The following is a 13595-nucleotide window of genomic DNA, read 5'->3' as shown; positions in this document are numbered from 1 at the left end:
AGCCACCTCCTCGGCGACCAAACGACCGAAACCCTAGCTCACCATGGTCGGCGGCTTCCCAAACAAGGGCAAGGCCCCGCTCTACCCCCGCGCCATCTCCCCGTCGTTGTCTTCCCACCGGCCTCACCAGCGCGTGTGCGTCCCGGTGCACCAAGCGCGGTGGCACTGGGAGCACCGCGTGCCACTCCCTTACCCCGATGTCACGCTGTCGCACGGCTAACATCTGGATCCTGAGAGGATTCCAGTGTCGGCTGTGCCGCGGTCGGCGCGGGTGCATGCGGAGGAGGTGAGCCGTCGTCGGCGTCTGCTGAGGGCGGAGCAGCGGCGAGACCCCACGTATCCGGTCGACTCCCCTAACTGGGAGGTGTGGTTTGCGGTGGAGCACGAGGAGCAGCGTCGTCGTGGCGTGCGCGAAGTGCGGCCAGGAGGCCCTCCGCCGCCCTCGCCTGTCGTCAGTGACGAGGACCAGGAGGCTGAGGCCGCCTACCACGCGGCGCTCACTAGTGTTCTCCGCGACAGCGAGGAGGAAGTGTGGTGCAGGGCCGACGAGGAGCCGGCGTACCAGCAGCAGCTCGCGGATGCCATCGCACTATCGGCCGCCGGCGACTGCGTCGTGCCACCTCCGCCGAAGCCCTAGCCCGCGAAGCCGCGGGAGGTCTACCAGTGGACCTGCGTCGTCCAGTAGTTCGTGATGGCGAGACCCATCTGGTTGGGCGCTACACCGTAGCAGGAGCAGGCCTAACTCGAGCACTCGAGGTCGCAGCACCTGCTGGAGGAGCGCGTCGAAGGCCTTCGGCTCATGCATATGGAGAAGGAGGCGAAGGAGGAACGACGGGAGGCGGAGACGGAGGAGCGTTCCCATGCTGCTGCGCTGCCACCGCCACCAGCACAGCCCGCGCCGGCGGGACAGACTATGGAGGCCTAGGTAGCTGCCCTCTCGAACTCGACGTTCCCCTGGGCCAGCCCTGCGCCTACGCTGGTCGACCTCACCGGCCCCGACGACGACGACGCCTAGGGCTACGTGGACGTAGTTTTAGGGTTTGTTTTATGTTTATTTAATGTAATTCAGACGCGTGGACTATCGCCGGTCTTCGTGACCGGCTTTTAATGTTTAATTATGCATTATGTATTTTTTTTCGCACGCCGGCAAAAATGATTCCGGCCAGCGTTGGGTGCATGGGCCGGCCCATTTACGGAAGCGAACGTTCGTGTCCGCCTGGCCGACCTAAACGGAAAAAAAATGAACAAATTCACCGTCCATTTGAATCAGCCCGTTAGAGTTGATCTAACGATGTCAAATGTAAGGCTTAAACTTTAATGGGTTAAGATACTACTATCCTTTTAATTATCAAACCATTCGATCACATATACTCTCTTTGTTTTCTTAGCCTGCGGGTCCGCGACTAGGCCTGGTCCACTAGGGCGGAGTAGACCCATTTGATTAAGACTTAACTGACATCATCGATATGGCATCAAAGCCTCTCTCTTTTTTTTCCACGATGGCATGTTTTTTTCGAAAAGGAGGCGTTGCCCCGGCCTCTGCATCAAGTGATGCATACAGCCATTTTATTAAAACCAAAATAGTCTGAAAACAACAAAGGAGTCCGATCATTCAAAGAAGAAGAAAATAAAAATTACACGGCGATCAGACTGCCGAACAACCGAGTAGAACCCTCTAATAAACTGGACTAATGTCCAATCCTATTAGCATGCCGCCATCCATATCGGTTGAAGATATCCTGAGCTACCATCTCCCATCGGACACACCGAGTAACCAAAGGCTCCCTGGTTTCCACAGGAGTGAGTAAGGACCACGTGTGGATCAAGGCGGTAGCCCTGAAGATGACCTGCAAAAAGTTAATATAATTCAGTCTGTTAAAAACTAGATCATTTTTGCAGTTCCATATCGCCCACAACATGGCACAAGTTCCAACCCGAATTAGTTTGGCATAAAGAACATTAACCCCGTTTAGCCACGTCCCAAATAACATGTGAATGCTAGTAGGCGGTTTAGTGTTGAAAGAAATTTGTAATGAGAGCCATAATAGTTTAGCCATAGGGCATTCCAAAAAGAGGTGTTTAATCGTCTCATGCGTTTGATAGAAGCTACATCTTTTATTTCCTTTTCAGTTTCTTTTAGCCAAGTTATCCTTAGTTAAAACAACTCCCTTCTGAACAAACCACATGAAGATTTTTATCTTAAGGGGAACCTTGACCTTCCAAATATGCATGGACTTTGGAATAGGCGACGTATCAATAATATGGTCGTACATCGATTTCACTGAGAAAGTACCATTCGTGGTCAACCTCCACCGAATAGTATCTGGAAAATCAGACAGGGAAATATCCATCAGTCTTCTGACCAGATGTATCCAACTAACCCATCTATTTCCGAACAATGCTCTGCGAAATTGAATGTTAAGAGGAGTCTGCCGTAACACTGTCGCAACTGAAGTCTGTTTTCGTTGTGCAATGTTATAGAGTTGCGGATACTGTAGAGCCAAAGGCTGCGGTCCTAACCAAGTATCCTCCCAGAATCTAGTAGTTTCACCATTTCCAATGATGAATCTAGTTCTGTTAAAGAAAGCGGTCTTTGTCCTCATTAGACCCTTCCAAAAAGGAGAATCACCCGGTCGCGCAGTGACCTGGGCTAGGGTTTTGTGCTGTAGATACTTGTTCTTTAGAATTTGTACCCACATCCCTTGCGATTCGACAGACAATCTGAATAATCACTTGCTAAGCAGACACCTGTTCTTGACCTCTAGATTTTCAATACCCAAACATCCCTGATCCTTGGGTCTACAAATAATGTCCCATCTAGCAAGTCTATATTTAGTCTTGACCTCGTCGCTCTGCCAGAAAAATCGAGATCGATAGAAATCCAACCTTTTCCGCACCCCAACAGGCACTTGGAAAAAGGATAGGAGAAACATTGGCATACTTGTCAACACTGAGTTGACAAGAACTAATCGTCCTCCGTAGGATAATAGCTTGCCCTTCCAGCAGCTTAGTTTTTTCTCAAAACGATCCTCGATACATCTCCACTCCTTGATGGTCAACTTTCGGTGATGAATAGGGATCCCTAAATATGAGAACGGTAATGTACCGCCCTGACAGCCGAAAAGTTGGTAATACGTGAGTTGTTCAGCTTGTGCATCCCCAAAGCAGAAAAGCTCACTTTTGTGAAAATTAATTTTCAACCCAGATAGCTGTTCAAACAAGCATAATATGAGTTTCAAGCTTCTGGACTTTTTGAGATCATGCTCCATGAAAAGGATCGTGTCGTCCGCATATTGTAGGATAGAGACACCCCCATCAACTAGATGTGGTACTAGTCCCCCTACTAAGTCTTTGTCATTAGCCCTCCTGATCATTAGCGCCAACATATCCGCAACAATGTTAAATAAAATAGGTGACATAGGGTCTCCTTGCCTAAGTCCCTTAAGCGTCTGAAAGAAATGACCGACGTCATCATTTACTTTAACACCGACACTTCCTTTTTTTTATAAAACAATCCACATGTTTACGCCAAATGTCGCCAAACCCTTTCATACGTAGAGTTTGTTGCAGGAAAGACCATTTAACTTTGTCGTATGCCTTTTCGAAATCAACCTTAAATAAAACTCCATTGAGTTTCTTGGAGTGTAGTTCATGACTAATCTCATGTAGAACGACAGCCCCTTCAAGAATATTCCTACCAGGCATAAAATCTGTCTGCGAAGATTGCACGACCGAATGTGCCATCTTAGTTAGCCTATCCGTTCCCACCTTTGTGAAAATTTTGAAGCTGACATTGAGCAGACATATAGGACGAAATTGTTCAATTCTGGAGGCCCCCTCTTTCTTCGGTAATAGCGTAATCGTACCGAAATTAAGATGAAAGAGTTGAAGGTGACCAGAATACAGATCATGGAACATAGACATAAGATCCGCCTTAATAATATGCCAACAATGTTTATAAAACTCAGCTGGAAACCCATCTGGACCAGGAGCTTTACCATTTTTCATACCCTCAATTGCATGTAACACCTCTTTCTCTAGAAATGGTGCAGAGAGACTCTCATTGTCGGCCTGTCCGACTTGAGGAATGTCCGTAGTCTGATACTCATCCATAGATACAAAACTATGTTCTGGAGCACCAAACAACCGTTTATAATAATTTGTGATATAAAGTTGAAGGTTCTCATGTCCTACTATGGTACCCTCATCTTGCTCCAGTTGTATGATTTTCTTTTTCCTATGTTTGCCATTTGCAATCAAGTGGAAAAACTTTGTGTTGTTGTCCCCTTGGACAATTGCCCTGACCTTGGCCCTGACAGCTCATTTCATTTCCTCTTCCCTGAGGAGAACACGCATCCGCTGTTCGGCCTCATATTTTGACGACCTTTCATGTTCATCTAACATGGTGGTCTCAGCCTTACGATCCAGGGCATCTATAAAGTGAAGCAGTTGGTCCTGCTCATCTTTGTACTGTCCGGACACATTCTTAGCCCAACCTCTCAAGAATTGTCTAAGGTGTCGGATTTTGCTTTGCCAGATGTCTACACTAGATTTCCCCTCTGTATGTTTGCTCCATTCTCTAGCAATAATGTCTAAAAATCCCTCACGGGTGAACCAACTGGCCTCAAAGGAGAAAGCATCTCTTTTTCCTTTGTGAGTAGCATTGCCAGAGTCTAACAATAATGGAGTATGGTTAGATATAGCCCTCTGCATAACACTAACTGTGACTAAAGGGAACTTCTGCTCCCAGTCAACACTAGTTAGTACTCTATCCAATTTTTGAAAAGTATGGTTACGTAAAGAATTGGCCCAAGTATATTTCCGTCCAGAGAGTTCAATCTCCCGTAGATTCAGACTCTCTATGATTGTATTAAACATAAAGGGCCATCTACCGTCAAAATTATCATTGCTTTTCTCATCAGCTCGCGCTGATGATATTGAAATCACCACCCACCACCAGTGGTAGATTTTCATCGCAAATTCTAACCAAATCAGCCAAGAAAGCTGGCTTGTGCTCCGGTTGAGCGGCACCATATACCGCTACTAGAGCCCACTGAAACCCATCTTCCTTGTTTCTAATTCTAAATTTTACCGTGAAGTCACCTATGATTACTTCTCGCACTTGAAGTGTATTGCATCGTACCCCAAGTAAGATCCCTCCGGACCTTCCTCTTGGAGGGAGACAATGTCATTCAAAATCCACTCCTCCGGAAAGGGAGTTCAGAAACTGCGATGTGAAGTTTTCCCACCCCGTCTCCATCAACGCGATGAAGTCAAGACTATGTTGCAACGTTGATTCTGCAAGGAACCTAATTTTAGCCAAGTCTCTCAGACCTCTGCTATTCCAAAAAAGTCCTTTCATATTTCATCATAAAAAAATTTAGCAGTCCTGAATCTAGCACTCCTACGAACAGCAGAGACTGGATAAACTCTACGTTTCGAATTGCGTTTTGGCTTATCCAAAGCATAGTCCTGGTCCATATAACCATGAATAACCTTGGCCGTATCATTAAGATGAGTATTAACTATGTTCGAATCACCGATATCTACTTGAGACTGTTTACTCTCCTCCTCGGGGACTAAGTTTTGACATAATAAATTCAATCCCCCCATATCCGATATGTCGTTATCATTCATAGGGCGAACCACCGCTAAGTTTCGAATAATATCCAATGCCCTATCAACTTCTAAGTCTAATAAGTCATTGATAGATTTTGAAACTTGTTGGCTAGTCTCACCCAAAGTCACCCCCACTGCCGTAGCCTTATGTAAAATCTCTTGCGGAGTAAAATGAAGAATAGAATGTTTAGTATTAAAATTCATACCTGTTGAATTCTGAACCTCCTTCATTTTGGCCATACGCATCGCCCGTCCAATCTGCAGGTCATCCACATTTGGCTGAGACTGTACCCGTTGACTAGTCCGTCTATCCGGACCCATCGGATTGGGAACACCTCCGAATGCTATGACATCATCAACTGAGATCAGACTAGACTCTGGTGCAACAACAGTAGGTGTAAATTCCGTGCCCGCCATGGGCAAACAAGCTGGACCCTCCATCGAAACGACAACCACCTCAGAAATGTCATCTGGTAGAGCAGCACAAAGGGCATCACCCATCGGGTCGCCTCCTATGCTGGCCCGCGCTCCAACACAAGCGGTCTCAACAGCCACTGGAGCAGGAAGAGCACCAGAAAAATCGCTGCCACCCCCAGCGGTAACATCCTCATGCATGGCCAGCATGGCCGCATCGGTATGTATGTACGTAACCTGCTTGGCCTCATCGACAGCAGCAGCAGGAATGAAGCCCATCTGGGCATCTCCTGCACATGCCAGCACGCCGCCGCAAGCGGCCGATGCATCCTCTGGAACAGGAAGTCGATCCGTATCGTGCTGTGGTGGTCTGTCCCCCCAGCGCTACCACTGTCCACCTGACTTGCCGCGGCAGCCTGCATGCACAGCACCTGGGCGTCACCAACATCACCCTGCAAAAATGAAACTTGCATGGCCGAGCCAGTAGGTTCGCCATACCCGAGTCCATCCGATGTTGCTCCTCCCAAGCAAGTATCAATATCTGGCTGTACCGCCGATGGTGCAACATCCGAACCAAGCTGAGAATTCGCTGCCCTTTCTCCCGCTAGAAACTTCCCCAGAGATAGTGGTTGCAATGTAGATTGAGGCTGCACAGTTTCTTTGTTGCACCGAGGATTCTTTCCTAAAAAGCGCGGCGTCCTAGGCCGAACTACACTCCCAAAGCATCCCGGCCGAGAATCAAACTTAGCCGGCGTGGACGCGGGTTGAAAAGAGCCAAATCGCAAATCCTGGTGCATAGCCGAGCCCAAACTGTTTGGGCCATTACCTGAGGTAGGATTAGGCTGATTTTGCTGCGACCTAGTAGTCTGATTAGGGTAGTCGGTCGGACCTCTATCCTTCGACCCCTCCGCATTATCTTTGGAGCCACTCGCATCATCACCATCAGCCATGGGAGTATCTTTATCTGTGTCAGGTACATCAAACATTGTAGGGCTTTCTATTTCCAGCTGGAGAGTATATCGCAACCCCTCAAAGGTCCAAATAACCTCATCTGGAACAAGCTCAATATCAAGAACACTAACCAACATCCGCGCAACTCCTTTGGCTCTAGTGTACACCATATCCACCTCCTCAGTTTTACCAATGAGCGATCCCAGACTCCATGCAACCTGAAAGTCATTAGTCGCTCTAGAAGGAGCTCCTGCAAAGTGCACCCAAATCTGGGGTAGGGGCCTCCCCTTAGGCTCTTCACACTTCCAGGCATCAAACTCAAGAACAATACTCGTGCTAGCAACCCTGCACATACCGAACTTAAGCAATCGAGCTAGATCCTCCTTAGTAGGAAAAACGACTTTGAAAACATTATCAGCTATCAAAACAGGTTCCCATCTGAAGGTAGAGGAAACCAGCTCCTTAAGTTGCTGCACTATCTGCTCCACCGTCAGCACCCCCCGCGTCACCGTCATTGTATCCGTGTGGCCAGCCTCAGGAGCATGAACATTAGCCTTAGTGGGTGGTGACTCAAAAAACATCAAATCTTGGCTAGAAACACCATAGATAGTCATGACTGGCATAGGCCCAACAGTAAGAGGACACTTATCAGCACCATGTGTAGGTTTCAAGCAATAAATGCAAAGCTCGGCCTTACACTCAGAAACAAAATGCCCGGTCTCACTGCACCGATAGCACGTCATTTTCTCTTTCTTTCGAGCCCACTTAGAAGGCCTCTCGGCACCTTCGCCTTTGGCACTCACCAAGGTCTGATCAGCCGGAGGCGTAGCAGCTACCTCCTTAGTTGTTTCCGCCGTAGACACCACGGCAGAATCATTGAGATCATCAGGCTGCTCAGGAGTAGGGACAAGAGGTTTAGGCTTCCTCCCGCCCCCTCTGCCAATCCAATTATGTCTAAAACCTCCTCTCCTCGGATACGCAGGTCCGGAAGGCCCCGGGACAAACTGACCCGGAGGTGCATTAAATCCATTGTTTTGCCAAGCAAACCCACGACCGCCTCCCGAGGATGAACCCCCACGATAGTGCCCATCACTGTATCCATTACCACCTTCATCACCCCAGCGGCCGCGATGAGGCCTCGCCTGGGTGGAGTCCTTCTGCCTGGGTGCACCAATGGGTGGCTTCCCAGCGGGAACAACAGCCTGGGATGACCCTGCGTGCGCGGGGGTCGAGCCCAAGGACTTAGCGACGGGGGGGTTCCCCTGGCCCGAGTGCTGCCCCGGTTGCCGACTAGTGGCCGACTGCTTGGAGCCACGCCCTGCTATAGCCAACCACGCCGTAGCAGAAGGCGGCACCCTAGTCGCCCTCCCAGTTCCTAGCCTTGGGAAGCCAGGCTTTGGACAAACCCTAGGTTGCCGAAACCTAGCTCTTGGCGACGGAGGAACCAGGTGATCGAGGGGATACAACGCTGTAGCGACGGCAGGCTTGGTCGCAGTCGAGGACACATCAATCCGAACTGGAACTTCCTAGGCCATATACCAAGGAGATATTGAGTCCAGGTCGGATTGTGGTATTAAACTTATTAAACCCTGGGTCGTATACCCAACATTAGGCAGAGAAGAGGCCGCCGAACTCGCTAGCACTTCAGGCCCAACAGCCATCAACGCAACATTCAAAAAAGTTTCCCTGGAGCCCCGCAGGGACTCCGTAACTATCGCCCTGGAAACACTCTTGCCTGCCGCGATCACCGGCGGCATTGCCGGCCGAAGAACGGATGCTGCCTTCGGTTTGTTCTTTGTGGAATTAATCTAGCAATCTGGCTTGAAGAAATCAAGAAGGGAGATAGGCCGCCGGCTTACCTTTGGAATCGGTCCAATCCATGGTTTCCGAGAAGACGCCTCCGTCTTCTTCCTCGCAAGGATGTGGTCACGATGGACCTTGCGCTCCAGTAGCGCCGCCGTGGTTGGAGATGGGGTACACGGGGATATCGGCGACACCTCCGCCAGCACGTCACCTTCCCCCAGCTCCTCCTCCATCTCGTCATCCTGATCAGCAAGAACCCAAAACCTACCACCGAAACGACTAGGAAGCGAAGGAACACTTACCGAATCCTGGATCTGGCCCCCTAACGTCGACTGCTCCTGCACTGTCAAACGATAGCCATCGATGAGAAGGATCTGTCCCGCCTTGGGGAATTCCTCCTTTTGTAGATAGCGCCCCGCCAGAATGTCTCCTTCTTCATCTCTAATGGTAGCCCACATAGACTGTAAGTGTAGAATGATATACCCTCGCATGTCATCCAGAGAATTCGCGGACGAATCCCGGAAGAGAACCTCCCACCGGCGATGAGTATGCTCTGTCCGAGATCCACTCCATAGTTGACTGAACTCGCCGCCGTCAGGGCAGCAGTCCACCCCACCCCCCGTAGTAAACGCCCGAGGAGAGATCTCCTGGATCTCATCGTCGGACTCAGATCCCTGGACATGAGACGCCGGCGGTCCGATCACCTCTCTAGCCGCCGGCAATCCGATCTCCTGTGGAGCCTCCGCACGGGGCGCCCCACAAGTCGCCCCGCTAGACGCCCTAGACGCCCTGCTAGACGCCTCCTCCATTTGCCCTCATATGTGTGTTTCTTTCTCTTTTGCTTGGATGTTTCATAGGCTTGTTTGTCCATTGTATTTTTGGGTTCGGCCTGTGTCTTACGAAGATTTTTGTATAGGCTCATTTTGTCTTTCATTTGACTTCTTTTAGCTCCAGTTTGACGCAACCATCATAATACGCAAATAATAGAAAGCTCGTGGTTTGTATGAAAAGATAAAATAAAAAAAATAAGTGAACATGTAAAAAGAAGAGCCCACATATTTTCGGAGGCAAAATATAGAGGGAGGCAGGAAAATATTCTTCTCCTTCCAAAGGTGAGGTTATTTTCTTTCTTGTTTATGTTTTGGTTGTTCCTTGATAAATGTAAACATTCATGGTACTTCGAAAAAGTGTTCGCACATTGAAGAAAACTATTATCTTGTACTTAAAAAATATGCATCACACATTTAGAAAAAAAACATTATTTAAAAGTGTTCATCCCATATTTAAAAATAATAAAATTGTATCTAGAATTTTTTTGTTGTGTATTGGGAAAATATTCAATATGTATACAGAAAATATTATTCATTAGTTTCAAAAATCATCTTGCATTTATATATATATATATATATATATATATATATATATATATATATATATATATATATATATATATATATATATATATATATATATATATATATATATATATATATAGGGTCGCGCTATTCGTCACACTGGATGAAGAATAGTTATTCTTCACCCCCTCCATTTTAACATCAATGCATCGTAAATTTACGTTTCATATTTTTTTTGCTTATTCCATACGTAAAAACACAGTAAGAAAATATATAATCACCGTAAAAAATATTTTTGTTACGTAAATTTACAAACGTACAAACATAGTGTAAACGATACATAAAATGCATATTTTCTTGTCTTATAGCCTGTATTTTTAATTTTTTATGCCAAATTTTACATAGTGGGTCAATATGAATGTAACTGTTTGTATTTTAAATGTAATTTATTTATAAAAAGCTCGTAAGATTACCTCGGGTGAAGAATATGATCTATTTTTACGTATGAGATAAGATTAAAATTTCAGAAACGTAAAATTACGGTGTATTGATGTGAAAATAGAGGGGGTTGAAGAATAACTATTCCTCATCCAGGTTGACGAATAGCGCAACCCTATATATATATATGTATATATATATATATATATTATCATGTATCTAAAAATATGTTCATGTGGAAATAAAGAAAAAATATGGTGACTCCATCAAGAAAAAATTGACTCCCCCATTAATCCCTTGCGAATCTTGTTAATCTTGGATGTTTGGGCAACCTAGACGGAAGAGGTCACCTCGGAGCCACATTCCATTATGGTGAAGCTTTGTGATGGTGTTGGGGGCCTTCAATTAAATTGTGGAGATTGGCCTAATATTTTTTTGTAAAGGTTTGGTCGTCGCCTTGAAGGGCACTACTAGTGAAATCATGACACCTTGCACTATGCAAGGGCGTAAGAAGAATACGATAGCCCTAGTGGCTTCTTGGGGAGTATTGTGTTTCCACACTGCTCCAAGGGAGACGTACCCCCCTAAAGGGAGGGAACTTTGGTAACACATCCTCATCTCCATCGACTCCTCTTGTGGTTATTTCGTATCTTTACTTCGTGCAAACTATATTGTGTTTGTATCTTGTGCGTGCTATTGTCGTTGTTGTTGTTGTTGAGCTCATCATATAAGTTGTCCACCTAGTTTCATATCCAGACAACCTATTTTATTGTTTAGCCCAATTGAAAACAAGAAGCTAAAAATTGTTAGTCTCCTATTCACCCCCTCTAGTCGACCATATTGATCCTTTCAGGGGCTACAAAGAGGTTTTGCCGCTCGACTGAGATCTAAATTTTGCCTACGATACTACTCCGAAATAATTGAAAAAACTGCAGGTCGTAGTCCGTCTCCATTCAGGAATCCAATGTCGAGTCACATCAACTGATCATCCACGACCCGAATCGCAAAGAAATCTGGATACATTACTTTTACTATGTCTGATTCAAAAAAAATGGGGCTAGCGGGGCGTTGTGCCGCCAATTGAGGTTTTAGAGCGTCTACGGGGTGCAGGTCGAGCCGATTCCAAAAGGAAGGCCTCTCGCGGTAAAGACAAGCCACCAACGGCAAGCACTATCGGTGAGAAAGGTACTCAAGCCTCGATACTCGTACAAGAGCAAGTATTGGCCAAAACTCTTCGCCAAGAAGCGCGGGGTGGCATTAGGTTACCTCCATATGTAGAACCATCCTTCGCACCTCGACATGCCATCAAGGTGTTGTAACACCCCTGGTTCCTAGCTATAGTAACCCATGTGTAAGAGCACAATTTATCCTAAATAGTTTTGGTGGTTGATGACAATGCCCCTTTGCGGACTAATCATGTGCATTAATATTTCAAAGAATTATCAGGTGGCACGAGACGGTTATTATCCCCTTAGTGATTGAAAGAGAAGACGGTGTTTGTCTATCGATTTAGTGATGGTGGACTTGAGTCATAGGTAAACCGTACTATCAAGAGGGGATCCGCGTATGGAAAGGTTGGCAGGAACAAACTCACACACACTTGCACCCCATCCCATTCTTGGCACAATGGAGCCTTTATTCTGCCCCTTAGGCCTTCAAAGTGATTTGGAAGTATCGCTCTCTGGAGCGGTAGTACCGCCCCAACGGTACTGCCGCCCTCCAGGTCCGGCCCCTCTTCCGCTTGGTCATCATGTGTGGCATCTTTGGGGCCTTTTCTCACTTTAAGCAGAAGTACCGCTTGGGGAGGAGTGGTAGTACCGCTCCAGCGGTACTGCCGCCCTCCCCTTCCGTTCTTTCTTCCGCTTATAAATTCCTGTTGGCTTCATTGGCCCCTATCGAGAATATTAAGGATAAGTACCGCTATGGCAGAACTGCCGCCCCTCCGACTGTGTTGTATTGCCTATGGTGTCCGGTACTTCCGTGCAAGCGAAAGTATCGCTCCCCTGCGTGGTACTATCACTGAAGTGCAACTTTGGGCAGAAAAATGATAGATTCTTCCCACTATATATAGGCCTTCTTCTCCCAAGAGACCTTATATTTTCCCTCTCCAAGCTCCATTGTTGCCCCTAAGATCAAACTTGCTCGATCACTCTCCCTAGTCATCGATTCTTGTTGATGCTCTAGGGTTTGGAGGAGGAGGCCTTGATCTACACTTCCACCAAGAGAAAAGTTGTTCCCCCAATAATCCCTTGCGGATCTTGTTACTATTGGGTGTTTGAGCACCCTATATGGAATAGGTCACCTCAAAGCCATATTCCATTACGGTGAAGCTTCGTTGTTCCGTTGGGAGCCTCCAATTCAGTTATGGAGATTGCCCCAACCTTGTTTGTAAAGGTTCGGTCGCCATCTTCAAGGGCACCACTAGTGGAATCACGATAGCTTGCATTGTGTGATGGTGTGAGGAGAATATGATGGCCTTAGTGGCATCTTGGGGAGCATTGTGCCTCCACACTGCTCTAACGGAGACGTACTTCCCCTCAAAGGGAAGGAACTTTGGAAACACATCCTCGTCTTCATCGGTTCCACTTGTGGTTACTTCTTAACTTTACTTGTATTAGCTACTTGTTTGTTGTTGTTGTTGCTAGTAGCATATAGGTTTCTCACTTAGTTGCACATCTAGACAACCTATTTGTTGCTAAACTTAATTTGTTAAAGAAAAGCTTAATAATTGTTAGTTGCCTATTCACCCCCTCTAGTCAACCATATAAATCCTTTCGATTGGTATCATAGCTACGTCTCTTTATTAAGGGTTTCACCACCCAAAGAGTATGGTTGACGACGGGGAATGGGTCTTGGAGTTGCCCAAGTCCGGGGTTGTTAACTCGATCACCCGAGAGGAACTAAATGAGGCTATTTCCTCTCTTAGATCCTCAGTGGCTATCAAGGTCAAAAACATGCTCAAAGATTTCCTTGAAGGCATCAGTCTTTCTACCGGTCCGTTGCGAGTGGTTAATC

The sequence above is a fragment of the Hordeum vulgare genome, chromosome 7H (assembly GCF_904849725.1).
Source record: "Hordeum vulgare subsp. vulgare chromosome 7H, MorexV3_pseudomolecules_assembly, whole genome shotgun sequence".
NCBI classification, from domain to species: domain Eukaryota; kingdom Viridiplantae; phylum Streptophyta; class Magnoliopsida; order Poales; family Poaceae; genus Hordeum; species Hordeum vulgare.
This window is presented reverse-complemented; position numbering follows the sequence as displayed.